The sequence below is a fragment of the Schistocerca nitens genome, chromosome 2 (assembly GCF_023898315.1).
Source record: "Schistocerca nitens isolate TAMUIC-IGC-003100 chromosome 2, iqSchNite1.1, whole genome shotgun sequence".
Lineage (NCBI taxonomy): Eukaryota > Metazoa > Arthropoda > Insecta > Orthoptera > Acrididae > Schistocerca > Schistocerca nitens.
Genome location: NC_064615.1, coordinates 677370571 through 677393191, shown reverse-complemented (window position 1 = coordinate 677393191; position 22621 = coordinate 677370571). Strand labels below are relative to the sequence as shown.

Below are 22621 nucleotides of genomic sequence, written 5' to 3'. Positions count from 1 at the left end.
TACTGCAACCTGTATCCATAGAATGTGCTTACTGTATTCATGCCTTGGCGTCCCTCCACGTGATTTCCCTAAATCGCTTCAGGCAAATGCCGGGATGGTTCCTTTGAAAGGGCACGGCCGATTTCCTTCCCCCATCATTCCCTCACCCGAGCTTGCGCTCCGTCTCTAATGACCTCGTTGTCGACGGGACGTTAAACATTAATATCCTCCTCCGTCCCTCCACAATTTTTAAACGCCATGCTTCCTCCATTACCAGATTTACTGTTTCTTGATGCCTAATAATGTGTCCTAGCAACGGACGCGTTGTGTTAGTCAAGTTGTACAATAACTCTCTTTTTCCCCAGTTCGATTCTGTACCTCTTCATTAATTACCCAGTCTATGCATGCACAAGTGTAACTTTTTTCTGTAGCCTCACATTTTAAAAGCTTCTATTCTCTTCTTGTCTGAGCTGTTTGTCGTCCACGTTTCACTTATCTGCAAGGCAATACTCCAAACAAACACCTTCAGAACGCTTAGATATATACTCCATGTTACCAAATTTCTCTTTTTCAGAAAATGCTTTTCTTGTTTAGTGAGTCTACATTTCATTTCCTCTCTACTTCGGTCTTGATAAGCTATTTTGATGCCCATGTAACAAAATTCATCTACTACTTTAGTCTCTTATCTCCTATTGTCTATCAGCTTCGCCTGATTTAATTCGACTGCTTTCCATTACCTTTGTTTTAGTGATGTCGATGTTCAAGTTACGAACTCTTTTTCAAAACCACTCTTCACTCCGTTTAGCTACTTTTCCTAGTCTTATGCTATCCTTACAGAATTACAATGTCGTCGGCAAGCCTGCAAGTTTTTATTTGTTATTACTTAACTTTAACTCCTTTTCCAAATTTATTGTAGGTTTCCTTCCTGCTTACTCAACTGCTTCATTGAATAACGTCTGGGACAGACGGCAACCCTGTCTCATTCTCTTCTCAGCTACAGCTTCCCTTCTATGTCTTTCTGTAGAAGCTATGAATAACCTTTTGCTCACCGTCTTTCATCCCTGCTACCTTCATAATTTCAAAGAGTGTGTTCTAATCATCATTCACCAAAGCAGTCTCTAACTCTTCAAATGCTATAAACGTAGGTTTGCCTTTCTTTAATCTGCCTTCTAAGATAAGTCGTAAGGTCAATATTGCTTCGCGTGTATCTACAGTGCTCGGAAAGCTGAACTAATGTTCGCCGAGGTCGACTTTTACCAGTTGCTTCCAATCTTCTGTAAACAATTCTTGTCAGTGTTTTGTAGTCAAGACTGTGTTTGGAAACCGTGCCTTGACTTCCTAAACCCTGGTTCGGTAGTATCCACACTTGTCAGCAGCTGCCTTCTTCGGAATGTTTGTCTTGTGACTAATAATTTATTGCAGCTTAAGAGCTGCGTGGTGTCGACAAAATATAGTTGAATTCGTTTGCGGTGGCTTCAAAACAGCATCAGATTTTTCTCTTCGTATGCATAGGCTACGCATTATTTTTCTATAGGGCTGCAGAATCCGATTCGGGACATACAACAGGAGGGGCGTACCTGATTTTGACGTTGCGTACATTTTGCTTCTACGTGTTCCATAGTTCTCTTAATGATGAATAAGTGAGACTGTGTACACAGAAGATTCAAGTGAAATTCAACACTTGAATTTCACCGAGAAACATGTTTGCGTAAAGTTCGTAAAATGCAGCAAGTTTGCGAGTGAAATACCGTTCATTACACAAATCTACATGACACAGATACATCATAACAGACCGAAGAAAGGTAGCAGCAAATCGATCTCAGGCGTTCTATTCTTAGATGAACATTGAAGCACATCTCATTAACTAGCAATAATAATTCAGTGTGAGATGTTATCAATTCAAACTAAGTAGCAGCGATACTTAAACTGCTGATTGTTTGTCACGAGGTCTATTTCCGCGACTTGGTTTGGGTTGAACATCTTGGCCGACGCATTAGCGACACAGCAGCAGCTCCGGTGTGTGTTGCGTCACGAGCGCGGCTACCAGCATGAGGCCCTACTGCCGTCGTAATCGACGGCCGGTCCGGGTGCAGTTCGCTCTGCAGCGTATCGGCCGTACTTCCAGTGAGTTACTGGCTGGCTGCAGGCAAAACTTTGCGCCGCTCTGGCTTCAATTTATATTTTAGACGACGACTTTCAGCAAATTATTCCCATATTCAAGTTCGGTTTTATCTGAGACATTTTAGATGTGAGATGTGCTGCACTTTTCTTTTGTATTTAATATCATATACAAAATCGCACAATTTTTAATTAATGGTCGATCTTTACGTAGATTAATGCCGAAATTTAAAAAAAATTACTTAGTATTTTCTTGGGGTCCACTTCTGCAGAAACTCAATACTTATGTCGAGGTGATGCCAAATTAAAAAAAAAAAAAAAAAAAAAGAATATTACTGTTGTATTGGGGTCCACCTGTGCAGAAATTCATAATATTAAACATCAAACACTATTTTCTGTGCTCAATACAGAAAGAAAACAGCTAACGTATAGAAACAAGACGTTCCCCACGAGCAGATGTGCACTCTGCCCACTATTTATTCGTGATGAACTGTAAATTAAAACCGAAAAAAATTGCAATAAGGTAGGAAAGTAAGGAAATGGAACCCGGATAAGCTGAGAAAACCAGAGGTTGTTGAGAGATTCAGAGGGACATTAGGAAACGATTGGCTAGAACAGGCGAAAGGAGTGCAGTAGAACACGAATGGATAGCTGTGAGATGTAATAGTGAACGGAGCGGAGGATCAAATAGGTAAAAAGACAAGGCCTAGAAGAAATCCTTGAATGACGTTGAAGACTAATTAGTGAAAGGAGAAAATATAAAAATCCAGCAAATTAAGCAGGCGATAAGGAATACAAACATCTACAAAATGAGATCGCCAGGAAGTGCAAAATGTATAAGCAGGAATGGCTAGACGTCGAATGTAAGAATTTAGAAGCTTATTTCACTAAAGAAAAGATTGATACCGCCTGTAGGAAAATTAAAGAGGCTTTTGGAGAAAAGAGAAGAGTTGCATGAATATCAAAATTTCAGATGGAAAGCCAGTGTTAAGCACAGAAGGGAAAGCGGAAAGGTGGAAGGAGTATATAGCGGGTCTATACAAGGGACAATAATGTAGAAATGGAGGAGGTTGTAGGTGAAGATTATGTGGAAGATATGGTACTGCGAGATGAATTTGACAGAGCACTGAAAGATGTGACTCGAGACAAAACTCAGGGAGTAAACGACATTCCGTCAGAAGTACTGATAACGTTGAGATAGCCAGCCTCAACAAAACTCTTCCATCTGGTGTTCAAGATGTATGAGACAGGCGAAATACCCTCAGACTTCAAGAAGACTGTACTAATTCCAATTCCAAAGAAAGCAGTTGCTGACACGCGTGAAAATTGCCAAATTATCAGTTTAATAAATCACGAGTGGAAAATACTAACACGAGTTCTTTACAGAAAAATGGAAAAACTAGTAGAAACCGATCTCGTGGAAGATCAGTTTAGATTCGGAGAAATGTAGGAACACGCGAGACAATACCGACCCAACGACTTATCTTACAAAGTAAGTTGAAGGAAGGAAGATTGGGCTTAAGCTCCCGTCGAAGATAGGTTGAGGAAAGGTAAACCTAAGTTTATAGCATTTCTAGACTTGTAAAAACCTTTTTACAATGTTGACTGCAAAACCCTCTTTGAAATTCTGTAGGTAGCATGGATAAAAAACGGGGACCGAAGGCTATTTACAACTTGTACAGAAACCAAACGGCAGTTATAAAGGGTCGAGGAGCATGAAAGGGAAGCAGTGGTTGAGAAGGGTGTGAGACAAGGTTATGGTCATCACCGATTTTATTCAATCTGTGCATTGAGCAAGCAGTAACGGTAATAAAAGCAAAAATTCGAGTAGGAATTAAAATTCAAGAATTAGTCATAGACAGCAAAGGACTTGGGAGAGTAGTTAAACGGAATGGACAGTGTGGGGAAAGGAGGATGTAAGACGAACATCAACAAAAGCAAAACAAGAATAATGGAATGTGGTCGAATTAAATCAGGTGATGCTGAGGGAATTAGATCAGGAAACGTAGTATATGAGTTTTGCTATATGGGCAGCAAAACAACTGACGATGGCCGCTATAGAGAGGATATAAAATGTAGACTGGCAATGGTAAGAAAAGCGTTTCTGAATAAGAGAAATTTGTTAACATCGAATATAGATTTAAGTGTCAGGAAATACTTTCTGGAAGTATCTGTGTGGAATCTAGCCATGTTTGGACGTGAAACATGGACGATAAACAGTTTAGGCAAGAAGAGAATGGGAACTTTTGAAATGAGGTGTTACAGAAGAAAGCCGAAGATTTGTTGGTGAGAACCGTTACTAATGGGGAGGTATTGAACAGCATTGGGGAGAAAAGAGATTTGTGGCAAAACATGACTAGAAGAAGGGATCGGTTGATAGAACACATTCTGAGACGTGAAGGGAATCCTAATTTAGTATTGGGGGTAAGTTTGGGGGGGGGGGGGATCGTAGAGGGAGGCCAGGAGATGAATGCAGTAAGCAGATTCAAAAGAATCTTAAGTTGCAATAGTTATTCAGAATAACATGGCAAGGTGCATCAAACAGTCTTCGGACTGAAGACCACAACAACAACACTACAAACGAAAGAGTTACAAAGGTATTTTTATATACAATCAACACGGATAACGCTGTAGGCTCTTATATCTTTAGATGGAATTCAACAAAAAAAGGTTTACTCAATACAAATATCAGTCTTCATGTAACGAGCATATCACGTGCATATTTCAATCTTGACGTGTCTGTTTCTGAAAAATACCTACGAATGTAAATAAATAAATATGGGTATTTTGTTTCCTATGTACAGTACATGAAAGGACAATTTAGAAAACGAGAAATTTTGTTTATTATTGTCTTGCCTCACCCTTGCGTAAGAAACTCAGGCTGCAAAAGCGTTGATCTCTTACTACAGAATTGTCATTCGTTCTTCGCGACAGACGTATTTTGAAATACATTTTGCCACAGATACAAATTTTTCTTTAAAACAGGTCTAAATACGTAAGGACATGTTAAATAACCATGTATCATAGGTACAGGGGTTCTCTGAAACAAAGGGTAATAAACACCAATGTAACTAAAGTTGTACAATGCATTCGCTTTTAACAGAAAGACTTATTTTCTGTTTTGAAGTTGTCCTTTAGTTAAAGTACGCAGTCGCTATTCTTGTTTTTCGACGAAAGAGGGCAATGAGAACAATTATGGTGAGGTCGTAGGCTTCTGCGAAATTTCACGATATTCGCTAAGTTTTTTTAGTAACGATTTTAACAATGTACTTCGCCCTCTCATACATGATATACGGCCATTTTTTACTGCTGCAAAGATTTTCAGAAGACGGGAACCAAACCATGAAATAGAGCCCACCCAGTGAGAAGCATTAACAGTAAACCGCTTGGAATGGAGCTGCAACCATATCAGAGAATGAGATCGGGCGAACGGGCTATTGCAATATCTGTCGGCGAAATGGGCTCGGACCGGATAGATTAATAGACTGGGTAGTCTGACACCACCTAGGAAATCCCTCGTGGCAGAGGGGGAAGTAGAGGCTCGCCAAGTTGTATTGTTGACAATGTTATCCAGTTCTAAAACGTTTACACATTCAGCAGCTATGTTGAAAACAGTTCCGATCTACTCCAGACATGACGAATGTAGAGAAAAGTCTATCATTGTCGACTAATAATTAGGTTTCCTTGAACGGTATTCGTTGCCCGCATAGATGCTGCTTCATATTTTTACTGTTTCCCTAAGTCACCACTTGGGAATGCTGGGTTATTCCATCTGTCAAGTCACGATCTAATACTTAGACAGTCGTCGTGTAGGTAAACCTGTGTTGTTTCGAGTGATCTTGACATGGAAGTAAGTACTTTTATTCTGACTGTACCCGTGGTACAGAAATGGGAACAGATTTGCTAATATTCTGCTAACGACCTAGGTTGACACGACCCATTTCCAACCAAGAATCACATGAAACTTCCTGGCAGGTTAAAACTGTGTGCCGGACTGAGGCTCGAACTCGGGACGGGGCGTGAGTCGTGCTTGGGTAGCTCAATAGTTAGAGCACTTGCCCGCGAAAGGCAAAGTTCCCGAGTTCGAGTCTCGGTCCGCCACACAGTTTTAATCTGCCAGGAAGTTTCATGTCATTGCACACTCCGCTGCAGAGTGTAAATCTTATTCTGGAAACATCCCCCACGTTGTGGCTAAGCCCGTCTCCGCAATATCCTTTCTTTCAGGAGTGCTAGCTCTGCAAGGTTCGCAGGAGAGCTTCTGTAAAGTTTGGAAGGTAGGAGACGAGGTACTGGCAGAAGCAAAGCTGTGAGGACGGGGCGTGAGCTGTGCTTCGGTAGCTCAGTTGGTAGAGCACTTGCCGCGAAAGGCAGAGGTCCCGAGTTCGAGTCTCGGTCCGGCACACAGGTTTAATCTGCCAGGAAGTTTCATATCGGCGCGCACTCCGCTGCAGAGTGGAAATCTCATTCCAAAGAATCACATGCTTCTCACTCCACTATTATGCAACCTCGCGTTCCACTCGACTATTGCCACATCGAAGTGTAATTCCATTCGTCCGGCTGTTACTTACAGTGGTTCACAATTAACATCTTCGCTTGGGTTAAAGACTTTAAGTTATTATGTATGCCCCAAACAAAGGCGTTAGGAATCAGTTCGCGTGACGGCTCAAGAGTTACACAACGCGTGCTCAGCGGGCGTCGCGAAGATATACGTGACAGCGAAGTTGGAGTAGGGAGAACATGGAACGTGTCTATAGACGTACAAATGCGGAAGTATAATTATCAATAGTCTTTCAGGAGACCATAAAACTTTCTCACTGTGTACTGCTGTAGAGTCATGATTTTTTTTTTTCCATTCTAGCTCGTGTTTGATTCTTAAACGTGATCGTAAATGTCTGGTAGCTAATTTTGAATAGCACATTTGTTACCGGAGCAGCAGAACCCACAAAACAGGAATAGCAGCAGCGCGTGTTCATGTGCTTCCTCACGACGGACTTCCCACTAGCCAATTCTCATGCACTGCAGGTTTCTATGACTCACAAACCAGCTTGTACGCAACACGGTAGTGTAGCGTGCTTTGCTGGTCGCCCGCACAGACACAGTTGCCTTTAAGTTGGCGCAAGTAATTGCTGTTTGGGGGAGTATAAGGCTATCGGTATAAGTTTTCTGATTGCTTGCGTTAGTGATCTGTCATCACAGACAGTTCTGCAAATATACACTCCTGGAAATTGAAATAAGAACACCGTGAATTCATTGTCCCAGGAAGGGGAAACTTTATTGACACATTCCTGGGGTCAGATACATCACATGATCACACTGACAGAACCACAGGCACATAGACACAGGCAAAAGAGCATGCACAATGTCGGCACTAGTACAATGTATATCAACCTTTCGCAGCAATGCAGGCTGCTATTCTCCCATGGAGACGATCGTAGAGATGCTGGATGTAGTCCTGTGGAACGGCTTGCCATGCCATTTCCACCTGGCGCCTCAGTTGGACCAGCGTTCGTGCTGGACGTGCAGACCGCGTGAGACGACGCTTCATCCAGTCCCAAACATGCTCAATGGGGGACAGATCCGGAGATCTTGCTGGCCAGGGTAGTTGACTTACACCTTCTAGAGCACGTTGGGTGGCACGGGATACATGCGGACGTGCATTGTCCTGTTGGAACAGCAAGTTCCCTTGCCGGTCTAGGAATGGTAGAACGATGGGTTCGATGACGGTTTGGATGTACCGTGCACTATTCTGTGTCCCCTCGACGATCACCAGTGGTGTACGGCCAGTGTAGGAGATCGCTCCCCACACCATGACGCCGGGTGTTGGCCCTGTGTGCCTCGGTCGTATGCAGTCCTGATTGTGGCGCTCACCTGCACGGCGCCAAACACGCATACGCCCATCATTGGCACCAAGGCAGAAGCGACTCTCATCGCTGAAGACGACACGTCTCCATTCGTCCCTCCATTCACGCCTGTCGCGACACCACTGGAGGCGGGCTGCACGATGTTGGGGCGTGAGCGGAAGACGGCCTAACGGTGTGCGGGACCGTAGCCCAGCTTCATGGAGACGGTTGCGAACGGTCCCCGCCGATACCCCAGGAGCAACAGTGCCCCTAATTTGCTGGGAAGTGGCGGTGCGGTCCCCTACGGCACTGCGTAGGATCCTACGGTCTTGGCGTGCATCCGTGCGTCGCTGCGGTCCGGTCCCAGGTCGACGGGCACGTGCACCTTCCGCCGACCACTGGCGACAACATCGATGTACTGTGGAGACCTCACGCCCCACGTGTTGAGCAATTCGGCGGTACGTCCACCCGGCCTCCCGCATGCCCACTATACGCCCTCGCTCAAAGTCCGTCAACTGCACATACGGTTCACGTCCACGCTGTCGCGGCATGCTACCAGTGTTAAAGACTGCGATGGAGCTCCGTATGCCACGGCAAACTGGCTGACACTGACGGCGGTGGTGCACAAATGCTGCGCAGCTAGCGCCATTCGACGGCCAACACCGCGGTTCCTGGTGTGTCCGCTGTGCCGTGCTTGTGATCATTGCTTGTACAGCCCTCTCGCAGTGTCCGGAGCAAGTATGGTGGGTCTGACACACCGGTGTCAATGTGTTCTTTTTTCCATTTCCAGGAGAGTAATTTTTTTCTGCTTCATGTTTCAAGTAATAACAAACAGTGGACCAAGGTATTTTGTGCTACGCAATGAAAGAATGCTGCTGTCATTCTCTTTTGTATTCCAAGCGCATCGTTTTATGCGGATACCATGCATGCGTTTTGTTTTACCAGAAGGTAATGATTGTACAACAGTAAAGCTGTCTTCAACCAGAACACTGATTTTAATACAATTCTTTACTATGTATAGACGTTTTGGAACTGGTATACTCTCGACATCCACTTGGAAACTGGTTCATCCAGCTACTTGTAATCGACTTGCAAGTTAACGTTTAATTCACATCACCGGCATTTTTGTAACGTTTACAGAAAGCATGTCCGAAGGTGAAAGTTAAGTACCGAAAAATCTTGTAAGGCACCAAACCTCGCATTTTAGGGACAACTGTCTGTCATTTGTCGGCTGACGAAGTAATCAAACCAAACAAAGGAAACGTTCGCTATATGATAACGAGTAACTAATGATGAGGTTCTGAATCAATAAGCGGCAGTCACATGAAAACCGAATACCGGCCACCACCATACCATGGAATGGTTCCATTCAAAAATAATCACCACAAGCGTAAAGACTTTTATACCATTGGGAGACGAGACAATCAGTTCCTTTTCCGGTCGGCCGCTAATACATCCACAACCGCACCCACTCATGCACTTCCGCACCCGACTGAAACCGACATTCGCACATGTCTTAAATCGTAAGAGATGTGAAACTCATACTATGAAAGATCTGGGCTATATTGAGGAACTTGTACGAGCAGCTTTGAATAACCTTGGCGGAGAAGATGTGGACGTTCCCACTGTTGGCTTTGCCATTTTCCCTCGGTCTATCGGAATGCTTTTGGACGGACTCATCCTGTCGCAAAGTAACGCCTGCCCCCACACTGCCAATCAGACGAAGGCAACGCTTCAGCGATGCGGTTGGGAATCAGTGTAACATGCTTCGTACAGTGCGGATCTTTCACCGTGCGGTTCTCACGTCTTTGGCGAGCTGGAGAAAGACGTGCACGAACATCGGTTTCAGTCAGAGGAGGAAATGCAAGCAAGAGTGAGTGTGGTTGTGGATGCGTCAGCGGCCGACCGTTTTCTGTAAAACAGGAATTAATCGTCTCGTCTCCCACTGGGATAAACGTCTTAACGCGTGCTGTGATTACTTGTCAGTGGAACCATTCCTTGGTCCCTTTGTGGCGGCTGTTCTGTTAACATAACTTAGTAGAAACATAATATACAGCAAAACTTAAAGACCGGATCGAACGCATCCAGGAATCGTAGATTTGGTAATGGAGGAAAAGGGGAGCTAAATTGTAGGAGGAGACCAAAGTTTGGCTGCAGTAAGCAGGCTCATACTGATGTATATTGAAGTAGTTATTCAGTCCGCCACCGTAGCTGCTTTGTCGGCGCGTCTGGCTGACATGCGGGGGAGCCTTCTTGTTTTTCGTTACTCATTGTTTACGTCTGGTGAACGTTACGGTGTCTTCCTTTCCGAACAGGTCACCACTACTCCTGAGCGTCATACAATATAAAAATAACACAGTAAACTTGGCGAGCACTTGTTATATTATTATTTCATCCTCGCTCGTTACGTGTTCAGTTTTACACTTTGCAGGCAGTTCCTGAACATCCACAATAAATTATGTAGTATCTTGTACCCTTAACGGCATTGTCTAACATTTGGTATGATCCTAACATATTGACTAAGATTTAGTAAGACTGTTATTTTCGAAACAATAAAAGTTGCCATCATTCCCCATTTATATCGAATCAATGTTGTCTTTTCACGGTCATTCCCTTTAATTTATATACAGTTTCCTGAATTTCTGTATCAGAGTAAACGTGTCATATATTGTGAGAGTAAAGTAATATAAAATTAACAGAGAAAGTGAATAATAAGTAATTTGGGAAGTGCTTTCATATGCAACTTTCAGATAAATGCCCAATAATTATTGCCAAAAGAGTTACATCTTTACACCAACAGGTCATGGACACTTCCTGACTGGTGCAATTGTAAAATAATATGGACTTGCTGTTAGATATCCGGAGAAAGATGGGCGCGTTTTACTTAATTGCCGTGTAAATGCACACATGCGAATTTTGGTACTGAAACAAACGAAGCGCAGTCTGCCGATGAAAAGCATAACTACTCTCACAATCAGAATATCGTCATTGAACAAGTTCCTTAGCTTTCTGTGCAATTAAGTTATAACTGGATGGAGCAACTGCCAATAGTTTTCTAATTACTGATTTCGTCTTTTTTCTGTTACGTTTATATCGTCTGATGAGCACTCCGTCTTCAGGCCACGAGTGGCCTACCGGGAACATCCGACCGGCGTGTTGTCCTCAGTGGAAGATGCGGATAGGAGGGGCGTGGGGTCAGCACACCGCTCTCCCGGTCGTTATGATAGTATTCTTGCCCGAAGCCGCTACTATTCGGTCGAGAAGCTCCTCAATTGGCATCACGAGGCTGAGTGCACCCCGAAAAATGGCAACAGCGCATGGCGGCCCGGTTGGTCACCCATCCAAGTGCCGACCACGCCCGACAGCGCTTAACTTCGGTGATCGCATGGGAACCGTTGTAACCACTGCGGCAAGTCTGTTGCCTTATATCGTCTGATACTGTTATTAAACGCGTTTTTCTTACTAACGCTAAACATTTCGAAACGTTCATTTCTCGTAAACAGCTTCTTTTGTTATTCGGCTCATTCTTTTTTCTTTTCTCTCTCTTCGTGATCAAATCCTGTCAATCTTTCTCTCTGTCTCTGTTTCCTTGCTCAAAACTAATTTTTATCAAGTATTTGCGTTTGCGCTTTTAGAAATGTTTATAAATAACAATTAAGATAAACAGTAACTTTTGGCTAGTAAACTCAAAACTCTCAAATATTCCATTCTTGTTGCTCTCTTTATCAATTTATACGCTTTCTCACTACACTTCTTACTACAGATACATTTTGTTTCTTTTGTACATCCACGGTTACTGACTGCTGCATATCTTCTCTTAATGTATTGCCACATTAACTCACTTGCATTAAACTGTCATAGAAATTCTGGCGGTCAATTACCCTCGTTTTGATAAACTGTCCAATCATTAGTGATGAGTCTGCTCTAGTACTTCAGCCTTTGGACTGTAGTTTACCAGATACGTATGTCGGTCACATTTACATACTTTGATTCTTTGTGTGTGCGATGTTATTAGCGAAAAAGTGCGTTCGATGTCTTTATATCTTTTTCCGTAATGTTGCGGAGAGGTTTGATGTATTTGTGACGTATTACCTGCCACTCTGCTGGTTGTGGAGTTTGCTGGTACTAATTTCTGTTGGATATTTTTTGATCATTCGCCAAGACATCAAGATGTCTTGCTCTCACAAATTAATCGACAACGAACTATTACAGTCCCAGTGCTCTTGACTTTAGAGTGCGAAGTGATCCAGTAGTGTCTAAGTGAAGGAGTGACGCTGCCTTACGTTCTTCCATCTTATCAATCATAGTCTGAAGATGACCTTCAAGGCACCTTAGTCGATCACGCCATGACACTAAAGTCTAAAAAAATTGGGTGTTGTGGATATGCATTCCAACTACTGTTGAAATTCACTTTCTTTCACTTTTGAATACTCTTGAGCAGCTCGCCCAGTTCGTTCCGATTTACTAGTTAGGAAATACAGTACAAACCTGTTTTAGCGCTCGTATAAATCATTTCTCTTGATGGGATGTAAGCAAAATGATGAATGAATGATTGAGAACTTGTATATGAAACGTACACTGATGTGACGAAAGTCATGGTATAGCTGCGCCTTTCATGGGTTCGTGCCCATGTGGGTTGGATCTTAAAAAAGTGGAATACGGCAGCCTGGTCAGATGGATCCCCATTTCAGTTGGAAGGAGCTGATGGTAGGGTTCGAATGTGGTACAGACCCCACGAAACCGTCGACCCAACTTGTCAACAAAGCACTGTGAAACCTGGTGGTGGATCCATAATGGTGTGGGTTGTGATTACATGGTATAGATTGGGTGCCCTGGTCCAACTGACATGATCATTTACAGCAAATGGTTAGGTTCGGCTCTCCGGAGACATTTGCAGCCATTCATGGACTTCATGTTCCCAAACAGCGATGGAATTTTTGTTGACGACAATGCGCCGTATCACCGGGCCACAACTGATAGCGATTAGTTCGGCCATCCATATCGCCCGACATGAATCCAATCAAACATTTATTGAACATAATCGAGAGTTTGGTTCGTGCACAAAATCCTGCTCCGCCAACACTTCCGCAATTATGGACGGCTATGGAGGCAGCATGGCTGAATACTTCTGCAGGAGCATCCAACGTTTTGTTGAGTCCATACCACGTCGTGTTGCTGCACTATGCCGGGCAAAAGGAGGTCCTCCACGGTATTAGGTGGTATCCGGTGACTTTTGTCACCTCAGTGTTAAGTATGTTATTAGGTCGGCAGAGAGCTCAAGCACAGAAGAGAGACGTTTGTGCAAGACCTCCACTTGAAAATAGCATCGCAGCGAAACTACGTAGTTGTAGTGATCGCAAACTAAAAGGGAATTGCAATCACACCAGTGGCTGCCATGGCGGCAGACTGTTATCATACAGGCTGTATTTACGCATGGGAGTGTGTGTCAGGAATATTGATGAATTTAAACTGGCAAATACCGCAAGAAAGACATGAAGCTTCTAAATCCAGTTGCAGTAGAGGAACCTTTTGAATACTCTTTCGTCTTATTAATACTCTATATCAGAAACCAACAAGATGAAATTAGACGCATAAAAAATCGTACACATTCCTTTGAATACTATTTCCTCCCATCCCCCATTCGTAAATCGAACGGAAACGATCCGTCATAACACGACACACAAAACATATTTTGTGCCACATACTGCAGAGTGATAAGCAACGTACCGATGTGACTGTAATTGCAGATTGAGTACATTGTGGTAGAAAACCATTTAGCGAGTCTGTGAACATCCCTCAAGAATCTATGACAAGATAATTTATATACTAAGATTTAGATTATGTTGTAACACGCAACGTGTCAAACAGACTTGGTAAGAAATCGGTAATGTCACAAAAATGAGATATGTCTGCATACTATGTGCAGCTTGGTACTGGTTGCCTCACCTGACCGCGCCTCAGTACCACACGTGGATTCGTCTGGTTCACACATTATTAGCAACACCGACTTAAGGGTTGTTTTAGTGCAAGAGAAGATAAATTCTATGCTCATGACATAAATTGTTTCGAAAACCTGTGCCACCTAATTTTCAGATTAGCGATGGGATTTCATAAAGATACAGTATACAGCGTGATCCAAAGCTCCACGGAAAACGTTTCCGAGGTCGTCAAGAGATATTTTCGAATACTTCGTCTCTACGAAAATACCTAAGACAGCAGTGAAAAATACTGTAATATGCCATCAGCAAAACGTACAAAACAGATTGTACGCCGCTGTTCCAGTGCATTGAGGGAACTCATACACGGTGTGCATATCGGCCAGCTCTCTCAGTGAACCTATCCGTTTTTCGGTGTATCGCTGTTAACGTGCAGCTAACTCTGACGGAAAAACAACACGAGACAGAAGTGAGCCGTTTTTAATGCAAACTTGAGAGCGAAGTTTAAAGTGGGTATTGCTGCAGTTCCGTGAGTGAAAGGGCCAAGTTCGTTAACAAACAATTTGCAGCACGTACCTCCAATATTTGCACTCAACAACCACTGAAATTTTGTAGGTGGCGTAGACATTTTTAAGAATTATGTCTTACCTCGTCATCAGATGTGCTTAAATTAGGCTGTTCTTGTCGATGCCCGCCGACGCTAGTAGACCAAAATGACACACTGACGAAGATATGGAAAGAGCTGCCGGACGTTACTTGATAGATAAACAGCTGCCCGTTGATAGGCGCTGCATGTTTGGTATATCGCCTTTACAGTGTTGGACATTTACGGGCCTGCGTAGATACCCACACAGTATACCAATAACGGCTTTCGAGCCATGAAAAAACTGAAACTATTGCGCTTTGGATTAATCTGTATATGTGAAACGGGCTGGCTTTCCCGTGTAAAGCAGCACGCGCGGCGACCGCGTCCCCGTCTGCTGCCATTGTTAGGTAGGTGCCACTCGCTTGTTCGCGTCCAGCACCGAGTAAGCAAACACATCTGTGTTTTAGGGCCCTACATACGCACCAACCGATCGACCGACCAACCGACAACCGACGAACTTTCCTTGTCGTAATGTCGGGCTGGTAGGACCACTCGACAGCCGACCTCACTCCCCCACCCTCTCTCCGCCCAACAAATTATGCCGTGTGTAGTAGCGCTGTCCTGCCAACCGCCCGACGAAAGTTCGTCTTTTGTCACTGTACGCGGAGTTAAATGCTAACAGGGTGGGAGGCAGACGAAACTTTGAGGACAGCGTCTGTGGACAAATTTAAGGACTGCAAACGTCGTGCGAGGAGTTTGACAATATAGATACAAGAAACGAAGCACTTTTTTTACAGGGGGATATTTTTTACTGTTCTAACAGTTGCTAACCTTCACTTCTTTGTTATCTATCTGCTGTTGTATTTATTATATGATGTGCGCCACCACCATGTGTAATATTTCTTCTTCGAATCTGAATCAGTTTCTTAATGGTACACGTCATCTTCTGTTCTATATACATAAATGTATTAATAACGTTTACGTAAACGCCTTTAATTTATTTTGCTTTGCCATGATGTATTTCTTCAGTTAGCAATAAATCACGTTGCAAATCCCCGTTTTTGTTCCTGTGTAAAACCGTGGGGTATCGTAGAAGATAAAAGCAATGGACCACAAATAAATCACAACATGGCGGCACTGTAATCGCGGAGTGCAGACGGTCGGGACGAGTGTAGCCTGCCATGGAATTGGTCGATCTTCCGGTGGGTCAGCCGATAAATTGGTGCGCGTGTAGAGGTCTTTAGAGTAAGCGGAGTAACGGAATCGTGCAACCAACGACTGTAGCAAGAATTTAAAATGTAACAGATGCCTGCCTCTCATCCAGAAATGTTCGTCTATTTACATTTTTTAAAACGAAACCCCATATCCTTCCAAAATTTTCCAGGAAGTGGTTCGTTTCCCCGTGAAATTAACGTCTGTATCATCCTTCACCCAATTGTATAGCTTTCAGACAGTGGATATTTCTCTTTTAACATCGTAATTTTCCAAGAACTTTCTTTTCAGCAAACACTTACCAAAGTCGTCGAGACACTTCGTTTTCTTCCTCAGTCTGTTCTTCCTTGGTGTCACAATTATCTGTGCGCTCCGTCTGGCTTTCGTAAAAATGGCTCTGAGCACTATGCGACTTAACTTCTGAGGTCATCAGTCGCCTAGAACTTAGAACTAATTAAACCTAACTAACCTAAGGACATCACACACATCCATGCCCGAGGCAGGATTCGAACCTGCGACCGGAGCGGTCTCTCGGCTCCAGACTGTAGCGCCTAGAACCGCACGGCCACTCCGGCCGGCTGGCTTCCGTACCTTCGTTCACAACGTTATGCGCACTCCTTACACTCTTGGCTAATGCGGCTGCTGCTCTCTCCAGTGCTCTAACGATATTAGCGAACCTTTTCGTTTTTCTGCTCGACAGAACTGAAGTACGTTATTAATTAAGACTTTTCCGTCTGAGAGTACTTATCGACATATTTGCGCGATCACTGGCCATTTCAGCATATGGTAAGAATACACAGCAGTAGTAACGCACCGTGACAATAACTTGACTATACAAAGCCGAGCTACGTGTACTGTCGAGTATTGTCGGACGCCTACGGCCTCGGCAGTATGTAAAGAAAGCTTACTTCTGCGTTCTGCCGCCGGCAATTGTTAAATTAGCAGGTAATACACTCCTTTCATATGCATCCGCAATGTGTGTGTGGGGTGGGGGAGAGGGGTGAAGAGGGGCCATATGCCTACTCCTGGACTCTTTTGAGTAGAATTTTTTTATTCATTACATAATTCTCACAAATTTCTGTCAACAACTCAGCTGAAGAGCAAGTTTGACACTGCTGAGCCCGACGAGAAATACTGCGACTTTAGCAATCACCGTGTTTCTTGGATTTTATTAGTTGTATTGCTGTTCACGGAAAATTATACTGATCGCTAGATGCGGCGGCGATTCTGGCGCTGTTATGCAGTCAATAAACTTATCAGAACTGTGCTGAAATAGTGCCATTTATTCCCTAGCACTTCTGAAACACCCCTTACCGAACTACAGATTGCACAACGTAATCGCATTACTAGTTTACCGTTTTCCGTAGACAAAGGAGATCCGTTCAAATGTGTGAATTCCTATGGGACCAAACTGCTAAGGTCATCGGTCCCTAGACTTACATACTACTTAAACTAACGAACAACACTCACACACACACACACACACCTATGACCGAGGGAGGACTCGAACCTCCGGCGGGAGGAGATCCGTAATAGATAGCTGAATATACAGCCAATTGTACACAAAGAAGCTACTGTAGTCCTATCTGAACAATGCGGCCACGCTTACTGTCTATGTCCTCATTTACGGTTGGGAGCTAAATACACCAGCTGAAAAAAACACCGTTTTGGCGATAGAAGAGAGGGAAAATTTTGATAAGATGTCCTCTCCAGCCATTGCGAACTTCTCAACTTCACGGGTGCAACACAATCTCAGATTCACTCACAAAGCTACGAATTCTGCACTAAAGTAGGACAAAATGAATAGATGCCGGATGACTCATTCCAACTTTGAGCTGTTAAAAGCCGGTTCTACAGGCTAATTTGAGGGTCGTTTTGATAGATTTCCTACATTGATTAAGACGAATGCTGGCTCTGATTTACACTTTTTCCAAATAACCCCCACAATGTAGCTTCCGGAACACATTTTATTCAACTTTAGTCATGCCAGTCGACATTAAAAATAGGAAGTATGTAAGTAATGCAATAAAACCAGTACTGTGGTCAGATGTCAAGTTTCGTAAGCGAACATGGTGCTATGGAAGTCATCAAAGTGCAATAAGCGTTTTTCAAAGTTTATTCCTTGTTTCTCCTCTCCATGGAAAATTAAAGTGTCATTTTTGTCAGTTACTTTTGTTGATACCCTTCAGGATTTTCTCAGTTGTTCTGAATTTTTGTATTTCAGATTTTTAACTTCAGTGTCAGCCTAATGTTAGGGGGACGTAACAATCTTTGCGAATACTTTCTACCTATATTTCATAATTCATTGTTTACCCCGGACGTAATTACATAATGATATAATATCAGAATGTTGAATGAAAATAGTAGCATTCGTGATAATAATTTCCAAAGACTGCATCTACTATTTTGGAATCAAAAGTAATATACCTTGAAACTATGAAGTGGGTAATCATCAATCATTTGAGATACAGCTGGTTTTGGATAGTTGCTGCCAGAATTGTGCTTGTGGCACGTCATGTTCTCAAACTCACTGAACGATCTACGGTATATAAAATTTTGTCTCCTCTTGGATAAATATCTGCGGACACCCATGACACATTTTTATTGATTTTGGATCAAAAATGGAAAGCACCTCCGGGGGCGCGCGCTTGTGTGTGCGTGTGTGTGTGTGTGTGTGTGTGTGTGTGTGTGTGTGTTTTAGTCAACAGTCCGTAATCATTCGGGATGCTCGTTCGTCAATGTATACTGCGAAGATACTCATTGAAGTTAAGCGCTTACCAGGATCTTCGAAAGCGACTGAAGAATCATCATACGAGTGTTAGGAGTGGAAAAAGGGACAAGACTCGAAAGCTGTGCGGACAAGCTTCTAGCCTGCCGCCTTAAGCCACACCTACATTGGACGTGTAATTCTCCCGATCCGATGTCAGGCGACCGTCGACCGACATCGGAAGGAAAGCAAACACCAAGGCTACAATGTAAGTGCGTACAATGGAAGCCGAAGCCCGATGCGACATCAGCAGATGAAACCCGATTATGGACCGACGAGCTGACATCCCAAAACAAGTTTTTTTCCAATTCGATAACTCAAACCGATAGCACATAATGGCGGCGCAGGTTGACAGAGTGTTTGAGAATGATCTTGTGAGGAATGAGGGTCGGGTAAGGGACTAGTACAACAAACACTACCATAACAGGGACAAGAACCTGGTCTGTGGAAATATATTGGGGAGCAATTATTAATAACATGTGAATATCTATTGCAATATTTTTAATGCTGGGTTTCAAATTTCTGTACCTCCCCTGGAAAATCTGTCATCATTGGAGTGCGTTTTTTTTCAGAAGAAGACAATGCAAATAATCATTCTCTGAGTCACTCTTGATACCTCCAGAACTGCAGTGCAACTTCCATTCGGACGTTAATTGAGGCCAATAAGTCACGCATGACCGACGACGTCGGACGACATCAGATCAGATAATCACTCTACATCGGATCGAGAGAAACACGGATCCACTGTAGGCGTAGAACGCTAACACCGCTGCTCTCGTTTCGTTACGTGATGAATAACTGTCAAAATGAGACAGGAACTGGCTGACATATACTGCCAGAACTTTCATCTTTGATATAATATATTAATTATCTGGCTTGTTGTATGGAACTCAGATTACAGTTTTATTTCTCTCTCTTTTGCTCTGTTATTTTATTATTCTAAACTAACGTGATACCACATAACGTTAATTCTGAACTTCCTTTCTCACTCGTTGTATTCTCTATTTATTATAAATGAAACACACACAACATTGGTGTAATATTCTACAGTATTTATTGTTTGTTATTTAGTTAACCAGAAGATACTGTATTAAACCTACATACACAAATTAATTAACCTGTTAAGAGAAACTAAGGATTGAAATCGTATGTAGATGATTGTTAGGGTAGAGACATAAATGTCAATAAAGCAATAAAAAATGGACGCCAGTAGCATTTTTCATCTTCAGTACTTCCGCGATTATGTTTAAACTCTATTCAAAAGCAAATGGTCTTCAAAACTCGAGTTTTGATCTGTCCTGCAATCAAGTCCTACAAATGAAAGTGTTCAGTCATAGCGGAAGACACGTATGTTTTCTATTCTGTAGGAGATGCTCCAAAGACCACTTCAGACGGCGAATGCATCTACCGGGTGATCAAAAAGTCAGTATAAATTTGAAAACTGAATAAATCACGGAATAATGTAGATAGAGAGGTAAAAATTGACTCACATGCTTGGAATGACATGGGGTTTTATTAGAACCAAAAAATACAAAAGTTCAAAAAATGTCCGACAGATGGCGCTTCATGTGATCAGATTAGCAATAATTAGCATAACAAAGTAAGACAAAGCAAAGATGATGTTCTTTACAGGAAATGCTCAATATGTCCACCATCATTCCTCAACAATAGCTGTAGTCGAGGAATAATGTTGTGAACAGCACTGTAAAGCATATTCGGAGTTATGGTGAGGCATTGGCGTCGGATGTTGTCATTCAGCATCCCTAGAGATGTCGGTCGATCACGATACACTTGCGACTTCAGGTAACCCCAAAGCCAATAATCGCACGGACTGAGGTCTGGGGACCTGGGAGGCCAAACATGACGAAAGTGGCGGCTTAGCACACGATCATCACCAAACGACGCGCGTAAGAGATCTTTCATGCGTCTAGCAATACTTCGTTTTTTTTGGGGGGGGGGGGGGTTCTAATAAAACCCCATGTCATTCCAAGCATGTGTGTAAATTTTTACCTCTCTATCTACATTATTCCGTGGTTTATTAAGTTTTCAAATTTATACTGACTTTTTGATCACCCGGTATTTCAGATTTTGTTTACATCCGCTACGAGAATCGCGCTTACCGACAACGATGGCCGAAGACAAAATTGCCCTCCACTTCATAGAAATTTCGCAGAAAGTTATTGCCAAATAACTGTTGTAAATCAGACTTAATGTCACGTCAGAGTTTAGAGAAACAGTGTTCGAGGTGATGGTTCAGTTCTGACGTAATTCATATCACGTTTGCTCAAAGGCTCCTTATATCTATCTCGTGTTACGCTAAGTGTTGCGCTCGTCAGGAGGTGGTTCTGCCGTTTGGACATTCCCATAATCACAATGTAGTTCCCATCGAAGTAGCCCCATCGGACAGGATTATAATTGCAATTTGAGAGCCTAGTGGTGAGCATGTTGAGAGCCTTCCAGCCGGAAGTTCTTCCTTCGGCTCCGGGATAGGAAGTTGCAAGTTTTTGGTAAGGACTTATGGGACGAAACTGTTGAGGTCATCGGTCCCTAAGCTTACACGCTACTTAATCTAACTTAAACTAACGACAACACGCACACACCCATGCCCGAGGGAGGACTTGAACCTCCGAGCCGTCCGGGATAGGATTTGGTGTTTTCTTCCATAGCATAGTGAATACTACTGACATAATAGAACACAATCGCAGGTCATCATCAGTGGTACCACGTTTCAAACGCGCTATTTTGCGGTACTTTGGTATTCAGATTATTCTGATAACCAGCTTTGACATTCTACTGTTACTGAATGGAATTTCTATCCAGACAGTCCGGCGATCGCCAGAAAAAATGAAAAAAATAGGATGAGTTCAGATAAAAGTACGCGCTAGCTTAAATTCTTTATATTTTATCAGAGCCTTCACAGCTGTGGGCAATCCGTTTTTACCACATGTGTAGCGATAGACTTAAGAGTTGCCCAGTACGAGAATAGAGGCGGGAGAACCAACAGTTGACTACCGGTAAATTTCACAAAAGCGTTGAACCACTGCGCACTTCCTCGACGTGTAATGGCCCTAACGATAAGACAAGAGAGAAAGCAGTCAACGCAACCAGAACTCAGCTACGTTTGTTCTTTATGGGCGTCCGTGTTTTCCATATCGTCGTTTCACTTAGAACCGATCCGCATTAACCGCACCAGTCACTGTTAAGTATGCAGGGCGAATCCGAAATCTATCGACAGGGTTTTAGAGATCGATCAGGATTTCGTTGCTGAGATAAAGATTCCTTATATGCAAAAACCTCAGCAGATTAACCTTATCAACTACGGAAGTACACAGTAGCCTCACCCTGTATGTAATGAAGATTATTTTAGAAAACGACAGGAGGCAAAGTTTTTGATTACAGTCTATCAACAGGTTTCTCACATCGTGATTGCTGTCACTAGTTTTTAACAGAGCGTGAGATGAGCTAACCTTCTACCTATACACCTGTAAGAACACATACCGACATGAACTGCCGTGATTGTGTTGAATTGTAACGAAAATGCACTGATGATGGCTGTTTATAGCCGAAATCTAGATTGGCAAGCATAATAAAAGCTAATGTGATTGCGACTCACTGTAGTGTGCCTCTCCTTCCTTACAGTCTACGCTCGCTGTGACAACGGCTCCTGATGAAATCAAAGTTGTTTAAAACTACGAATCTTATACAAAATTTTGGAGTGTTTAGAGGATATATAAAGAAATACTTTTTTATGGGACAAAAATTCTACAGGTGCCCGAACAACATCCAATGGATTCGGCCGTAAGTTGGTCGCCAACGCATTGGCGTTCGGCCTGTCATCCTCACCAAACCAAGGGGTTGAGACCAAAGGATTCGGCAATATGGAATCCCAGTTGGTTCTGATAACTTGTCCAGGTTGCACCCATTTTATCATTGTTGGCAAGTAGCGTTTTAATAACGTTGCAGCCGATGGATGTCCATAGTCGCCACAGTGTCCCTTCCTTCGGACATGCATGCACATCGGAAGGAACACTACATCGCATTTGTGAACAACACATGCACCGCAGTATCGTATTTTAATAACAGTTCCACCGGCCTACATTATCAGGGAAGAAAAGGATTTAGTAGCCTTTGTATGTGCAGAAATCTGAAGCTAATCTTCAGAAAAAGAAGAAGAAGATACGAC

General features: G+C 43.0%; 1 protein-coding gene and 1 pseudogene across 1 annotated transcript in view; both read right to left on the bottom strand.

The window, feature by feature from the left end:
• LOC126235241 (BUD13 homolog) overlaps nucleotides 1-22621 on the bottom strand; it is a 213049-nt gene that overhangs the window by 175797 nt on the left and 14631 nt on the right. The gene's annotated exons all lie outside the window — the stretch shown is intronic.
• LOC126238216 (5S ribosomal RNA) lies at nucleotides 11243-11360 on the bottom strand (annotated as a pseudogene).